The following is a 16,819-nucleotide window of genomic DNA, read 5'->3' as shown; positions in this document are numbered from 1 at the left end:
GGGAGAATGCAAATGGGCACACTGTGTTTACTCTAAAATGAGCAGATTCTTCACAATGATTAAAAAAAAATAATAATAAAATCCTGGTCCTGCTTAGATCCAGTGCTTGCAGTTGGTAGCAACTAAAGGCACTGTTCAAAATGTCACTTTGAAAAGAACACGGAGCATGTTGGATTTAGTAGTAGTAGTAGTGGTAATAGTAGTAGTAGTAGTTAATGAAAGCTAACCTCCTATTTCAAGTAGTTCTGTAATTGGTGTATTTGTAATTGTAATTGGAACCAGAGATTAAGGCAGCTGCCTCTCTCATTTTCTCTAAAACTAGCATCCAAACCACCACCAAAAAAAAAAATAAATAAATAAAAAAATAAAAGAGTTAAGTTACAGCTTTCCATAGAAAATATACTGAGTTTTCTGGCAAGCAGCTCTAGCTAACAGGATTACAACCTTCTGTGCAGTCTTGCAATGCCCTGAGTTTTTGATAAATCATAATTGTTATATGATTTTTCAGGGTTCATGGGTGGGATCCCACTGAAGCATTTCTTAGAAGTAATGGAAAAAAGCAGTCTCTTTAAAAGAGAGTTGTTCAGTTTCAGATGCCTACTTTAGGATGAGAAGAGCATCAACGTAGAAATGTCCATCACTTTCACTTGAAATGATCCTTTAGAGTATTATAAACAGCTATGTTTTGTCAGATGAAACCCATCTAAAGGAGCTACAAGCAACAGACAGAGATAGTCTCCACAGATGTTTGCTTATTCTTGTATTCTCAATTAGTAGTTTCAAAGACCCTTCCATGAGTATTCATTGGCTCACTGCTGATTATATATATATATATTTATATATATATATGTTCATTATTTATGTATGTATAAACGGAGCTATGATCTTAAAATGAAAACCAGTGTATTAAAAACACAAATGATGAAAACAAATAAAGATTGTACTAAGCAAATATCTTACTATCATCTTATCTAAGGGGCTACAACTGGAACAGTACAAGATGAAGGTGCTTTATTATGCAAACTTCTTGAATAACTTAACTAGAAAGAAAAAATAAGAAAGACCAAAGGAGGGAAGAAAGGGAGAGAGGTGGGATTGAGGGCAATATACGGAGTTACTACATGTTACTAAATATGAATCCAATGTTTATATACACTAAAAATTTCATCATAGAAATGCATGACTTTGAAAATTTCTTATCTTCTGAAAATTAAAAATAAAATTAGCTTTTATGATGAAGAGAAAAGGTGAGAAGGAAATGAAAATTGTAGTGGGATACTCCAAGACATATTAAAAATGCAGTAGTGTATGTTATGTATAATAATAGGAATGTGAATAAGGGATGTTAAATCATGTCCTAATTTAGTGAAACTTCTGTAAAAGATGGCTAACATTACAATTTTCTTGCCATTTATAATTTTCAGAAGACATAGAATCTGTTTTTCAATGTCTTTGAAAAAGGCAAACTGTTCCATGTTGTCTCTTCTCTTAAAGCTGGTAACGGAGCTTCTCTCTGTTTCAACTGTTGAGTGTTTTATTTGATTAGGGTTTAATTTTTCATATACCTGCACAGTTTCTTTGAAAACTGCCTTCTTTTTACATACCTTGCCTGTTATTTTAAAGATATTCTCACATGCCTCTAGGGTGATTATGAGTTCATTCAAGTGCTCTGATTTTTTATTTTTATTTTTAATCTCTTCACTATGACATTTGTTGTTATCGTGGGATGTCAATGGACAGATGGAAAGCAAAATTAAATGCCTGTGCATATAATTTGCCATGTAACAGTTTAAGTATTTATCTGCATAGGCTTTTTAATAATATCTATTGACTTCTTTTATTTTTTCATCATTCCTCTACAGTCTAGAAATAGTTTTCTTTCAACTGTAACATATGTTTTAATATACTATTTCTGAAGTGAAAGCAGTAGGAATTTTGAACTAAAAAAAAAAAAAAAAAAAGATAATAATAATAATAATAATAATAATAAAACAGTTTGGAAAATTGAGACAATTGCTATTTTTATCTTGTGGACAACAACCTTTATGTGACTTTTGAAATTTGAGTCTTAGAAATTGGGGTCAGGACTTACTGTTTTCTCCTCTTCCATGTTTCTACAGGTTTCCTCTCTCCTTTAACATTTAACAAGATGCAAATTCCTCCTGGAATCTGACTATGTTGGTATGTGCCTTTCAGTAGCAATTTTAGTTTGAGGAATGGCTAGATGTACTTACTTGGTGAAGTATGAAAAAAAATATGGTAACCTAAGATAAAAGGACATGTTTCTCTTCCTTTCTCTCATCATAACACACATGGCACACTGGGAAATCTTTTCTTGAATGTTGCCAAATCTGGACTGTATAGTGCATATAATGGCATATAAAATTTTAGTCACCTTGAAAAATACATAGACTTAAGAAACATGGAATGGAATTTTGATTTACAGTTAAAACAGGGCCAGTGTCATGTACATAGCATGTAACGTATATAAAAATATAAAGCCTATTGAACTGTATGATTTACATTTTATAGTCTTCTGTACATAAGAACTTAAAAAGACAGCAAGAACTTAAGAAATTATCTTATTTGATCTAAGTATTAGATCGAATTTTGTTTTTGTTTTCTCTGCAAGATTTCTAGATTTACTCATCTTAGAGTGTCTTCCACTCTGGATTGCCATCTTCTTGTTAACTTCGACATTTAATCAAATCAACAGTTACCCGCCTAGGATGCTGTCAAGTTGATCTATGATGATGAAGTAAATTTTTCTCATATATTGTGTAGGAAAAGCTTTATGCAGGGACAACTAAATAAATTGTGAATTACAAAAAATACACTTTGTTCATGACATCCCAAATTCTCTCTTGTCAAATTAGCTGAATAGACAACATTTGTCAAAATCTTTCAGTAAAATTAGTGTCCTTAATTAAATTCACTGAGCAATTTTTGGTGGTGAATATTTAGTAGTACAGAATACAGCAGATCATGGTGAAATAAACAGAAGCTTTGCTCTGGTTTCCAGAGGAATTGATTGAGGGGCTTTTATATCAAGCTGTCTGATCCAGAAAAGACCTATACTATCTGTGCTATTTGGGGAATTATTCTTTAACATTTAAAGTTTGTGTTGACTTCAGAATTGAAATTCAAATATCTGCATCTCCTATGAGGATATATATATATATGAAGAGAAAATACACAAATTACACATATAAAGTTTTACAGAGAATAATCCAATAAGTCCATTGTACTGGCAATGACATAATTCCTAGCAATGCATAAATCATTATATCCAGAATTCCATTCTCATAAAAGTATAAACATGCAGATTATTTGTCTAAAGAAACTTATCTTTCATCTGTAATGATTGAATGTTGTTAGCCACATTACAGTTGTTTGCTAGCTTTGTGTGAAATAATTTGGTGGTACTTTAGGCAATTCATTTGATTCTTACCCGTCAAAGGATTGTTTCGCTGTCTGTCTTAGTGTCAAGCACTTACTGCCATCACCTTAGTATCTCAAGCTGTCCTCCCTAATGTTATATTCTTGTAATCTGTCTCTTTCTTCACACTACACTCATATCACTACATGGCCGAATGTCCAGCTGAGGACACAGATAACTCTTGTTATTCTTGTCTATTAATTCCTTTCCCCGCATCTTACTCTTTTTCTGTTAAAGCACTTGATGAACCGAATAACATCTGCTTTGGTTGTTTTGGAAATAAAACAGAATCCACTTTTTTTTTTTTTTTTTTTTTTTTTTTTTTCAGGTGGAACAGTTCTATATCAGAATCTATATTTGTATACCTAATGAATTTTCATTCCATTCCATTCCATGAAATTTCAATAAATTTCTCTATTCTGCAAATCAGCAGGTTCAGACATGCATTCTAAAGATTGTGCCTGGTGTGTTCCATATGAGGAACATGCTTGACTATTTGACTTGTGTGACTACCATTTTGACAAAATGAATCAGATGACAAGGTAAAGCTAACATTCTCCACATTTATAATAGGGGGAGTTAATAGCAGGAAAATAAATAAATAAATAAATATCATGAAGACCAAGTACAAGCACTGTTCCTAAACCTCATGGAGCTTTGTAAGGACCAAGAAATGAACCTGAATAAATGTGTGAGAAAGGAACAGAAAATCAACATATTTTACACTGCTGTGGCAGTATATACCGTTATATATTTGTTAGTGATTATGTTTGGATCAGAAACATACTTTAGTGAACTTTCTAATTGTCCTTGTGTTCTACAATTTGTCTGATGTTGCAAAGGGAGTACAAAGCAATTAATTAAACTACACTGGAAAATGCACTCCAGGAATACATGTAAATATTGTAACTGCTCATGAGCCTTCATTCCACTAAAACACATTTTATTATTATTTTTTTTTTTTCCTAGATCTATGGTGGTGCTTTTTGAGGGGAAGAGAGGAGGAGATGTTTTTTTTTTTGTTTTGATTAGTTTTCCCAAGGGAGGTCACTCTCTTAATTGGAGAGAGATCCACTTTCATAAGTGTGACTAAGTATGCTTTTCTACTGTACTGACTGAGGTATAAATCTTAAACACTGGGCTGGAGTGTCAGGAAAGAATATCCTACTTACCCAGATATATTAAAAATAAAAAATCAATCAATCAAACAAACAAACAAAAAACATTGTGAGCCAAAGGGTGAAACTGAATTATTATATGTATTAAGTATTATATGTCCAAAGTAGGCTACAAATATGGTGAAGTGTCTGGAGGGGAAGACATATGAGATGCGGCTGCGTCCCTTGGTTTGTTCAGGCCAGAGCAGAGCAGGCTGAGGGGAGACCTCATAGTGGCCTGCAGCTCCATCACAAGGGGAGTGAAGGGGCTGGTGCTGAGCTCTGCTCTCTGGGGACAGCGACAGGACCTGAGGGAACGGGATGGAGCTGGGACAGGGGAGGGTCAGGCTGGGTGTTAGGGAAAGGTTCTTCACTGAGAGGGCACTAGAATAGGCTCTGTTTCTGCTGTCTGTACATTTCCTTCTTTTGCTTATTTTTGCCTAGTAGGTCCTTGTTCAGCCATGCCATTTTCCTAACTTCTCTGTTTATTACTTACAGAAATGGAGAGATCTTTCTCTCTAAGGAAAATATCCTTATGATATTATTAGTAAGGGATAGGTGATGAGAATGCTTCTACTTAACCATGAAGCTAAAGTAGCAAAGTCCAAGCATAAAGATGTGTCCTGAAGTGTACATGATTTTACATGGAAGAGAAGAGTTCAGCCTGAATACTTTAAAGATATGTTGCCAAAATAAAATCTGAAATACTAAAATTTAGATTCTTTAACAGAAGTCTGAAAACAAACTCTGGAAATATTTAAATAAAATACTATTAGAATAAATAGTTAAATTGCCTTGAGATGTATTAATGGTTGTCCAAATTAAGAACTAAAAAACGATTGCAGAAATAATTTCTGGTTTGATTTAATAAAATAAAAAAGAGATTCATGTGTAGTTACAGTTTTAGCACAACTTCTATTTATACCTTTATTTTATTATTGTTTCTATATTTCTTATATTGTTTCTATATTTTATTAATATTTCTATATATTGTTTCTCAATTCTATAATTCTTAAAGTACATTCTTTCAATTTTTTTTAATATGTTGCACAAGTAATTTTCACATTTTTCTCTTCTGCCACCAGAATATTAACAACACTCAAGGATATCATTTTTCCAGTAGGATATATTTTGAAGCACACTCGTGGTTGCCTAGGAAGACAATGCTGGTATAGATATATTTTACGTATGAAATCACCTAGCCACTATGACTTTGATTCAGTTACTGTGAATTTTATGAACATTTATTTTGTTAGAAAGTCTATTTGAATCTCTTGCTTATATAGCTCTACTGTTTAAGACAATAGATCCGCACAAGAACAGGCCTCCAAACAAAGCTGTGTTGCGTGGTCTAGGCTGTGAAACCACATTACTTCTGGAAAGTCTTTGTTTCAAAATCAGGTGGTAAAGGGATATACTATTGCACACATGAAAAAATGTTCATTTAGAAAAATTTGGTCATGGCTAACCTGGGTTATATCACACATCTCTATCTAGCAAATTGGAAATATTCTCTAAAGCATTTGTTAAATACAAAAACAAACAAGAGAAAAAAAAGAAAAAAAAAAAAGACACCCTAAAACCAACTTCAGAAACAATCTTCCATTCAAATATTTATCTGAATATGAATAAGATCATTTTCTGTTTGCAAAGAAAGGTTATTTGTTTTCTCACTGCATATAAGCATCTCACTGTTTATAAACATCTCATTCAATTTCCACATTTTACTTCAAAGGACTATGAGACTGAAAGTATCAAAGTACTATTTTGTAATGACCTGTCTCCAAATTCAAGGAATTACCAATTTCATTGTGACTTTAATGAGGTACTCTACAATGACAGTAAAGAATAGATCTTTTGATTCACTGTTTAATCAAAAGAAAGCAGGTTCTATGTCACAATATTGACAAGTGCCAGAATTCAGTAGTCTTAAAAACGTGAATGCTGTGTTCTGGCAACGGTGTGAAACCATCAACAGGGTTTCTGAAGTGAAACCAAATGGTTGTCTTTAAATGGATTTTTGTTCACGAATGTGACTAAAGCCAAGAAATCTAAGTGAAAGCTCCAGACTGCTTTGAAAGTACACCTTTACAATTCTGACAGACTTGACTGTCATAGAAAAAGTGATCAATAATGAGCATTTTAAATCTTCAAAAATATATTGTTCAGAGCTTCTTTTCTTTCAAACTTCTTTTAATACCTAAATCCTTCATTGCAGTGTAGAGTGATACTAACGGATGAACTAAAAGGTCTCTCTATTGTCCAGTGTTTCTAGTTGCATGCCTTTACCACTAGAAAATACTTTCTGTTTGAGAACTTCTGGTCTTGAAGACTAGAGCCTACTCTAGGGAACTGGATAGAGAACCCTATGATGCCAGTTTAATCCAGTTTCCTTCGCTGCCACATTTCACGGATTATATCATACAACAGCTAAATTAGTAACCCAAAATACATGCATGAGTTATTACTACCTGACAACTAAACATCAAAGAAATTCATTCCTGTGTGGTTTGTTCAAAGTAGAAAAAAGAGAAATTATAGTATATTTGAAAGATTTTCCTATGCCTGTCTATATTTATTTCTGTTTTGGTTTAGCAGCAGACATGACAAGCAGGTTGCTGTTCTTGCTTGTACTGAGGATCTGAGAATTTCATGATAAATTCAGAGTTTAAAAGCTAGTATTGCAAAACCTATCTTTTTGGCAATGCTTCTCTCCCAAAAGTGAAATTTAGAAACTGTGTGGTGACTAGGATTCTTTAGAGTCAATGGGCTATACTCCATTCCAGTTCAATGAATGGTTGCCTGGACAGAGTGCAGACTGGGATGTATCTTGTTATTATAACCTGAAATGATGCCTGCAGCTATGCAGGGACAATGGACTAGAATTCTTCCCTGTGGGTTATTCATTCATTTGGCAGGGCATTGCCACATTATTGCTGTCTATACAGTGTACTATCAACCTATACAAAGACCACAACTCAATTCATTCTGTAGTCTAGTGGTAAGACAGTTTTTAGCAAGGAGACTGGTTCTAGTCCACTTTCAAGATTGTTATGTATTTTATCAAGTAATAAGACACCCTCTAGGGATTGAGATGAAAGATGCTAGAGAGCAGTAGAAAGATTGCACATCTCTCCTCTTCCAGCCTAGGATTCCCCTTTCAACTAAGAGGAAGTACAGAAGAATGGTATGATAATATTCTAAAAAAGGCTTCTATCCAGCCTCATATATATCCATACAATGAAATGCATTGGAAAAATCACTAGCCTGTTGTTGTTTCATGCTTCATTCTCCTAATTAGCATGTTCAGCTCTTGGAACCAGTTAGCCAAATAAATGGTCCCACTCTTTATAATGAAGCATTTGTAAGCTTTTTGCCATTAGATTCTCAGTATGATTCTCTAGTTCATAATGTCTGCCTGGACTTGGTCCACACAGCTGAATTCAAATGTCACTGCAAGTACTGACTGGGGATTCTCATTTTATCAGACTTCAGAGCTGGCAGTGCTGCTTTCCAGACTTATTTTTTTAAAACAAAACATGAATAAGTTATAAAGGCCTGGTGTGTGTGCAATCACACATGTTTGGTATTATGGAAAAGAAAGGTATGATTAAAGGCTAATTCTGGAAGTTTAGGGAGAGGTGTTTGTAGGCTAATATGTATGATAAATGTTGGAATCTGTCCCAGTGAAGAGGGATGAGAAGGTTTTGTCAGTTGCAAACTCTTTTGGACAAAGCTCTCAGACACATGGTCTGATTTTTTGGGTGGTCCTTTGGGGAGCCAGGAGGTGGAGTCAATGACCCTTGTGGGTCCCTTCCAACTAGGGAGATTCTATGATTCTATTTTTCTTCATAGATCTAGTCAGGCATACATTAAATACTTCATTAACATAATAGCAAAAAAGTGCTTTCTCCGTACAAGTAACAAAAACTATTTTATATCTTGTAAAAGTATTTTTTATTTGTTCATATGTTTTTAAATTTTTCTATATAATATCTTTAATATGTCTTTTACCTTCAAAGGTGAACTTTTACATTTATTTTACCATTTACATTTTTCTGATTCTATTACAGCTAGATAATTTTAAATACTGACATTATATACTTTGCCTTTCCTCATACTTTATAGTGTTTCTATCACATGATAACAGTAATTATAAGGACTTAGTTACTGTGTGACTGTACTGGGTCTGGCTGGGATGTTAACTTTCCCTGCAGCAGCCCATACAATGCTGTGCTCTGCACTTGCATCTAGAACAGTAGTGGTATCACACCAATGTTGTGTCTACTGCTGAGCAGAGCTAACACAGCATCAGGACTCTCTCTAACCTTCCTAGGGGAAAGGGGGTAAAAAAGTGAGAAAGGAACATCACCAGAGCAGCTGATCTAAACCAACCAAAGGGGTATTCCATACCATGTGGTGTCACAGCAATAAAAGGTAGAAAAAGGAAGAAGAGGAGAGGGGTGGGCTCTTGATGCGAAAACGTCTGTCCTCCCAAACACCAGCTACATGTATTGGGGCCCTGCTTCAAGGATGTGGTCAAGCATCGCTCATTTCTGGGAAGTAGAGAGTAATTTCTTTCCTCTGCATTTCCACACAGCCCTTACTTGTTTTGTTTTGTTTTGTTTTCCCTTTCACCATCCCTTTTCCCTTTTCTCTTTAGTTAAATTGTTTAATTAATAATTAGCTGTTTAATTAATATTTTCTTAACAATTATTTTTTCCCTCTAATTAAATTATCCTTTTCTCAGCCCGTGAGTTGTTCTTTACTTTACTTCTTCCCCTCCTCTTCTGAGGAGGGAGAGTGAGAGAGCAGTTTTGGTGTTCAGCTGCCTAGCACAGTAAAACCACTACAGTGACAGCAAAAGATAGTCTTTAGTGTCAAAGTTTGATTTATTCTGTGATCAAGTAATGAAGGTGGAAGCCAGCAGTCAACAGCTGTAGAACTGGCTAAAGAATATGCTTATAATTGTTTTTCTGTTTGCTTTGAAACTTTCAAAATGTTTTTCTGTTATGACTCCTTATGTTCTCCTATAAAATTAATAAATCTGATCAAACAAGAATTAGTTGACAATAAAAGTTAAAAAAGACAGACATGGTAAAATAACTGATATCATAGTGAAATAATTCTGTCATTCATAGTTATGACAGAGTGGAGACAAATTCTTCAATAGACAATGTTTTCAGTTAGAACGATTCCTCTCTGACTGTACCCCTTGAGTAATGTTCATAAATAAAGTTGTAAGCAATTAAACTCCAACATCTTCTTTAAAACATGGTTTCAAGTCATGTGCTATTTACCAATATCATTGAAAATCTTATATCCACAGCACAATAATGCTTCAGGTAATACGCTAATGTGCATTTATTCAACCTTAAGCTTGCTTTTTTTCTTTTTTTTCAGATTTTATTTGAGAATGAAAATATAAATTATAAAAGAGCTGAATCATGTTAATTTCCTACTTTTTATTTGCTTATTCTCATTTGAAATGTGTATGCAAAAGATTCCTGCATTATTTTTTTTTAATTTTTTTTTCCTTTTGATGTGTCAAATACCATCGTTCACTCCTTATTTTCAATACATTCAAAATAAATCAATATTTCTGGATACCAGAAAAGACAAAGAAATATCATATACATCTCAAATATGTCTGTGTAAACTGCATGCCACATTATACAAGGTGTCAGGTATTCCAACATAAAAGCAATCTTTAATTTGGAACATTTTCAGCATCTTTTTCTCTATATACCTCTAATTTTTTAAAGGAAGACAGGCAATAAACATGAGACAGACCAGCAGTCATATTTAAACTTTTCAAAAAGTTTGAACAATAGATAGACAATGAGATGGATAATTGTGTCTGTTTTTAATATTGTGGCTGCTGTTTCCAAACAATCACTTGTAAGCACCAATGCAGGAAATTAAAGGACATTAAAGGTGGATTATTCACATTTTAAAATATTGTTACCTGGGAGATACTGTTTTCTACTGACAAGAGAAAAACTAGGATCTGGGACTCAGGGCTGCTTTGACGATTGCAGTACGACTAGTAATCACTTATTGTTCATAGAATCATAGAATCATTAGGGTTGGAAAAGACCTCCAAGATCATCTGGTCCAACCATCACCCTACTACCAATGTCACCCACAAAACCATGTCCCTAAGTGCCATGTCCAATCTTTCCTTGAACACCCCCAGGTATGGTGAGTCCAACACCTCCTTGGGAAACTTGTTCCAATACCTGACTAGGCTTTCTGAGAAGAAATGCCTCCTCATTTCCAACCTAAACCTCCCCTGGCACAACCTGAGGCCATTCCATCTAGTCCTGTCACTGGTTATCTGTGAAAAGAGGCAGCCCCCCAGCTCCCAACAACTTCCTTTCAGGTTCCCCTGAGCCTCCTCTTCCCCAGACTAAACAACCCTAATTCCCTCAGCTGCTCCTCATAGGACTTGCATTCCAGGCCCTTCAGCAGCTTCATAGCCCTTCTCTGGAAATATTCCATGGCCCCAATGTCCTTCTTGTAGTGAGGGGCTGAACTGTAGTTGAGTACTGAACACAGTACTCAAGGTGAGGCTTCACCAGAGCAGAGTACAGGGGGACGATCACCTCCTTGGTCCTGCTGGATACAGCATTCCTGATACAAGCCAGGATGCCGTTGGCCTTCTTGGCCACCTGGGCACACTTCTGGCTCATGTTCAGGTGAGCATGAGTCCCCTAGATCTTTTTCTTCTGCACAGCTTTAGAGCCACTCTGCCCCAAGCATGTAGCATTGAGTGGGGTTGTGACAAAAGTGCAGGACCTGGCACTTTGCCACGTTGACCCTCATCCTCTGCCCATCAATCCAACCTGTCCAGGTTCCTCTGCAGGTCCTTCCTACCCTCCAGCAGACTGACAATTCCCCCGAACTTGGTGTCATCTGCAAACATACTGAAGGTGCACTCAATTCCCTCATCCAAATCATCAATAAAAGTATTAAAGAGGATGGGCCCCAACACCGCCCCCTGGGGAACTGTCCTGGTTTCATCTAGGGTAGAGTTAATTTTCCTCCTAGTAGCTGGTATGCTGCTGTGTTTTGTATTTAGGATGAGAATAACGTTGATAACACAGTGATGTTTTAATTGTTGCAGAGCGGTGCTTACACTAAGCCAAGGACTTTTCAGCTTCTCTCTCTGTCCTGCTAGTAGGCAGGCTGGGGTGCAGCAGGAGCTGGGACAGACCCAGGACAGCTGACCCAAAGTGGCCAAAGGGGTATTCCATACCATGTGGCATCATGATGAAAATTAATATGGGGCGGGGGGCTGGCTGGGATGGGGGTTACTGGTTGCTTGGGGATAGGCTGGACATTGGTCAGTGGATGGTGAGCTGTAGTCCTTTGTACAATAATATGTTTTTGGCACTGGTCTTAAATAATATGAATTAAAAACTATTTGAAAAATAAATGCAAGATAATTCATATTAGGATTAATAGAATAAACTAATCAAGCCTGTCTCCAGTATGAAAATTCTAATATACCAATCTGCTTTTTAGCTTTTGCAGGTACTAAAGTGTCACAGTTTTTCATATTTCTGTTCTGTCTCTAATGACTGCAAAATAAATGTCTGATTACCTTGCCCTTTTCGATGCTCTTTTTTTTTTTTTTTTTTGAACTTAAGATTCTTCCTTAAGATCTTTTTTTCCTTTTCCTTCTCTTGCTCAAATTTTGTATGTCGAAAATGCCCTTTCTCTTTTGGCGACAAAAGTAGATTTTAATTAGCATAATTCTGATAATGATAGCCCATCACTTCTGCAAGATATTACAACTAATTTAAACACTAACAATGTATCTGAATATGACTACCGGGGGAGGGGGGGGGGGAGGAGGGGGAGAGAGAGAGAAAAGAAAAAGGAAAAAAGAATTATCTTTTGAAGGATGAAACATAAACTGAGATTTCACTCACAGTGGACAAAACAACAATGAACATTTTAAAATATCACAGAAGTGGTATTTGATAACCTGAGGATACATCAGATTTAAGGCTCATTTTGTCCTATGCTAGAATGGTAGTGAAGAGGTTACTTTTTTTTAACTAGGAATTCAGTAGTGGTCCTGATTAATATGTTACATGGAACTGGTAAAATAAAGGACAAAATAATTACTGAGAACATTTCCGGCTGATATGATGTAACATTGAAATGATACTTTTCAGTATTCGTTTTTACTTTCAGGACTCATTATTTTGGCATTGTATACATTACTTAGTTTTGTACATTTTTCCTTACACTCTTAATTATCCCCAACAAGAATAATAACAATTTTTACCGCTTTACCTGATCTCCTTCTATGACAAAGTGATGTGCTTGGTGGATGAGGGAAAGACTGTGGGTGTGGTCTACCTTGACTTCAGCAAGGCTTTTGACACCGTTTCCCACAGCATTCTCCTCAAGAAACTGGCTGCTCTTGGCTTGGACTGGCATATGCTTTGTTGGGTTAGAAACTGGCTGGATAGCCAGGCCCAAAGAGTCGTGGTGAATGGAGTCAAATCCAGTTGGAGGCCAGTCACTAGTGGCATTCCTCAGGGCTTGGTGCCGGGGCCGGTCTTTTTTAATATCTTCATCAGTGATCTGGATGAGGGCATTGAGTGCACCCTCAGGAAGTTTGCAGATGACACCAAGTTAGGTGTGTGTGTCGATCTGCTTGAGGGTAGGAAGGCTCTGCAGGCGGATCTGGATAGGCTGCACTGATGGGCTGAGGTCAACTGTATGAAGTTCAACAAGGCCAAGTGCCGGGTCCTGCACCTGGGGTGCAATAACCCCAAGCAGAGCTACAGACTGGGAAAGGAGTGGCTGGAAAGCTGCCAGGCAGAGAAGGACCTGGGAGTGATGGTTGATAGCCAGCTGAATATGAGCCAGCAGTGTGCTCAGGTGGCCAAGAAGGCCAACAGCATCCTGTCTTGTATAAGAAGCAGTGTGGCCACCAGGTCTAGGGAAGTGATTGTCCCCCTGTACTTGGCTCTGGTGAGGCCGCACCTTGAGTACTGTGTTCAGTTTTGGGCCCTTCGCTACAAGGACATCCAGGTGCTCAAGCGAGTCCAGAGAAGGGTGATTAAGTTGGTGAGGCATCTGGAGAACAAGTCCTGCAAGGAGTGGCTGAAGGAGCTGGGCTTGTTCAGCCTGGAGAAAAGGAGGCTCAGGGGCGACTTTATTGCTTTCTACAGGTACCTTAAAGGAGGCTGTAGCAAGGTGAGGGTTGGTCTGTTCTCCCATATGCCTGGTGACAGGACGAGGGGGAATGGGCTAAAGTTGCACCAGGGGAGTTTTAGGTTGGATGTTAGGAAGAACTTCTTTACTGAAAGCGTTGTTAGGCATTGGAACAGGCTGCCCAGGCAAGTGGTGGAGTCATCATCCCTGGAGGTCTTCAAAAGACATTTAGATGTATAGCTTAGGGATATGGTTTAGTGGAGGACTTGTTAGTGTTAGGTCAGAGGTTGGACTCAATGATCTTGAGGTCTCTTCCAACCTAGAAATTCTGTGATTCTGTGATTTTACAATGCTCATCCTTTCTTATTTCCTTCAGAATAGTAAACAATTTTTGTATATCTAACATATTTATATTATTGGATGCTTTCATCATGATTCTTCTGACAGTTCTTATTTTCCCATTTTGCACTCTAAGACTAATTTTTTAATTAATTTTTTTTTCAGTAACAATGGAATATATAGAAGTCACATTCCTTATCCACACCTGTAATGAGACAGTTAGGAAAGGGGTTAGAAACTAATTCTGAGATTTCCAGGAATGTTGTGATCATCTAAAGCCTGGAATCACACAAGCATACACTTCAGCAGATTGGAAGAGAAGGCTTGCCCTTACTTGTTTATCATTAAATGCTACATATATTTCTATAGTTATGAAAATAACATACATTTCATCATTTACATATAACAAGATATAAAGAAAAAAATAATTTTCTGCTAGGGAACATAGTCTTCCCTTCCTAGGTACAGTTATTTCTTCAGTAATCACAAGGTCAGTTAAAAGTCAATATGAAATGAGATCAATATGCAGTTAATATTGACTACACTTCTTAAAATACTTTGTTGAAAATTCTCAAACCTACAAAGAAAACCTGTTTCAACTACTTAGATAAAAGAAACATAACGGTATTTTAATATATCAAATAAAATACATGGGTGTAGGAATTGATAATAGTTAAAGTGATGACTCAGAACCAGGTATAGATCTGGCTTCTTACAAGTGAGAATGTGTTATTTTAAAATATCTTTAAAAATCTATTAAAGAACCAAAGCTGTTAGCACAAATCCTAAACTTTATGGAGTTAAGTAGAAGAAGTCCAGATGAATTCAGAGGAATTTATGAATTTATTTTTCCTATTCTTATAATGATTTATAATCCTAATCTTGCATTGTAATTTGTCTCCAGCCCACAGTAGCTATTTCTGCTCTTCAGACTTCTCTTCATGGTTTTGCGTACCATGAGTCCTTTTCATCTATGTTTGTATAAAACATATATTTGGTGGTCTTAGGTGAGCCAATGACACTTCCATAAACTGTCTTTCTGGTTTACGGCTCATATGCATTCATACTGCTGTTTGACAGAATAAAATTCCTGACTGCTCTATAACCTGGATGCCTTTGGGCCTGTCTAAGATAGATTTTTTTAGCAAATGTTTGTGATTCTATGTTTGTGATTCTAGAACAGGACACATTTCTTTACTTGTACAAATAAGATGTGAGTAAAACACCTGTTTTGGAGGATTTGAAAACCAAAGTTAGCACTGGTATCTTCACTGAGGCACACCTTTGCCTGTTTTAAACCTCAGTCCTAGCAGCTGTTTAATTGCGTGATTGCACAATATCCAGTATGCATTTTGCCGCATGTCAGTTCATGTCAAAACAAAAAAGACCTTTGTATACACCATGTCTCTGCTCTTACTTTAACCAGGAGTAGGCTGCAGGGTCTGTGGGCTTTAAAACAATGCACTTACCTGCAAAATAAACCAGTTAGGGTGACCAGAGGCAATGTATCCCAACAGAGCTTAACAGTACTAGACTGATTCTGCATTCTATTTTCTGGAAGCATTTCTAACTCTTTAGAACTAATTCAAAAATTGTGAATTTTGGGGCAAAGGTGAACTCAGACTTAGTTAAGTTACACTGGAGACATACTTTGCATCTATAATATTGTTAGCTTACTGCTGATTTTTTTTCCACCTTGTTGTCATCATCATTCCTTACTGTCAGTAATTCCAAAAGCTATGTGCAACATGCCACTCTGTACAGGCAATTACTGCCAATATTTCAATATTTCAAAAAGGTGTAGATGTTTTGTTTATGAACAACATAAAATGACAAAATAATCACTTATTACAAGAAATAAGCATTGGAATCAACCTGAATCAGGTCAATTATCTATCCAGTATCTGGATATTTACTTTATTTTAGTTAAATTATTGTGTCACATATATTATGACAGTATCTGCCATGAAGTAGTTACTTGAGAAAATAACAAATATTTGTCCCATTCACTTCTGTTCTTTTTTATCTAGAAGACTAAACAGATTGTTTTAGTAACATTTGTAGGAAATTTACATCTAGCTTTATGCTAGGATATAACAAATGTAAGGACAAGAGATGTGGGAAGCTATGGACAGTGAAAACTTTATAGAAAAAAAATCTGAGGGTTTAGAATATAGCATAATATAATCATACACATACATATTTTTTTATTCTCTGAAATCATAGGGAATTCACACACTATGAGTGATGAAAATTCTGAAATTTTATATTATGGAAAACCCAGGTTAAGTAAAGTAATTTTTGTGGTAAGTCATTCCATTAAATTTAAACTAATATTTTTGACCATTCTGAAAGACAGCTACCTATACATGAAGACAATTTTTTAGCTCAAAATATCAAAAATCCACTGCTAAACTGGAGTCATTATATGATATATTTGACTTTTGTGCCCTGTTCTAAAGTGTGTGTCTGTGTGTTTTTTTCATAGAAAAATTAGCCTTCAACTCTGTAACTAATTTCTTTCAGACACTGTAAGTTTTTGTAGACCACTATTAACCTGTTAGTATTCTAGCATTTTACTCACTTGATACTCTTTGATTCAGCCTTGTTCATAGACATGCCATCTTTTTATATTTACCTTTCTTTTGCAGAACTTTAATTGTCTTGTCTTCAACAAGATGTACTTTAATTCTTCTTGTCTTCA

This window comes from Aythya marila (assembly GCF_965140915.1).
Source record: "Aythya marila genome assembly, chromosome: 3".
In the NCBI taxonomy this organism is placed as follows: domain Eukaryota; kingdom Metazoa; phylum Chordata; class Aves; order Anseriformes; family Anatidae; genus Aythya; species Aythya marila.
Note: the sequence above shows the minus strand (reverse complement) of the source record.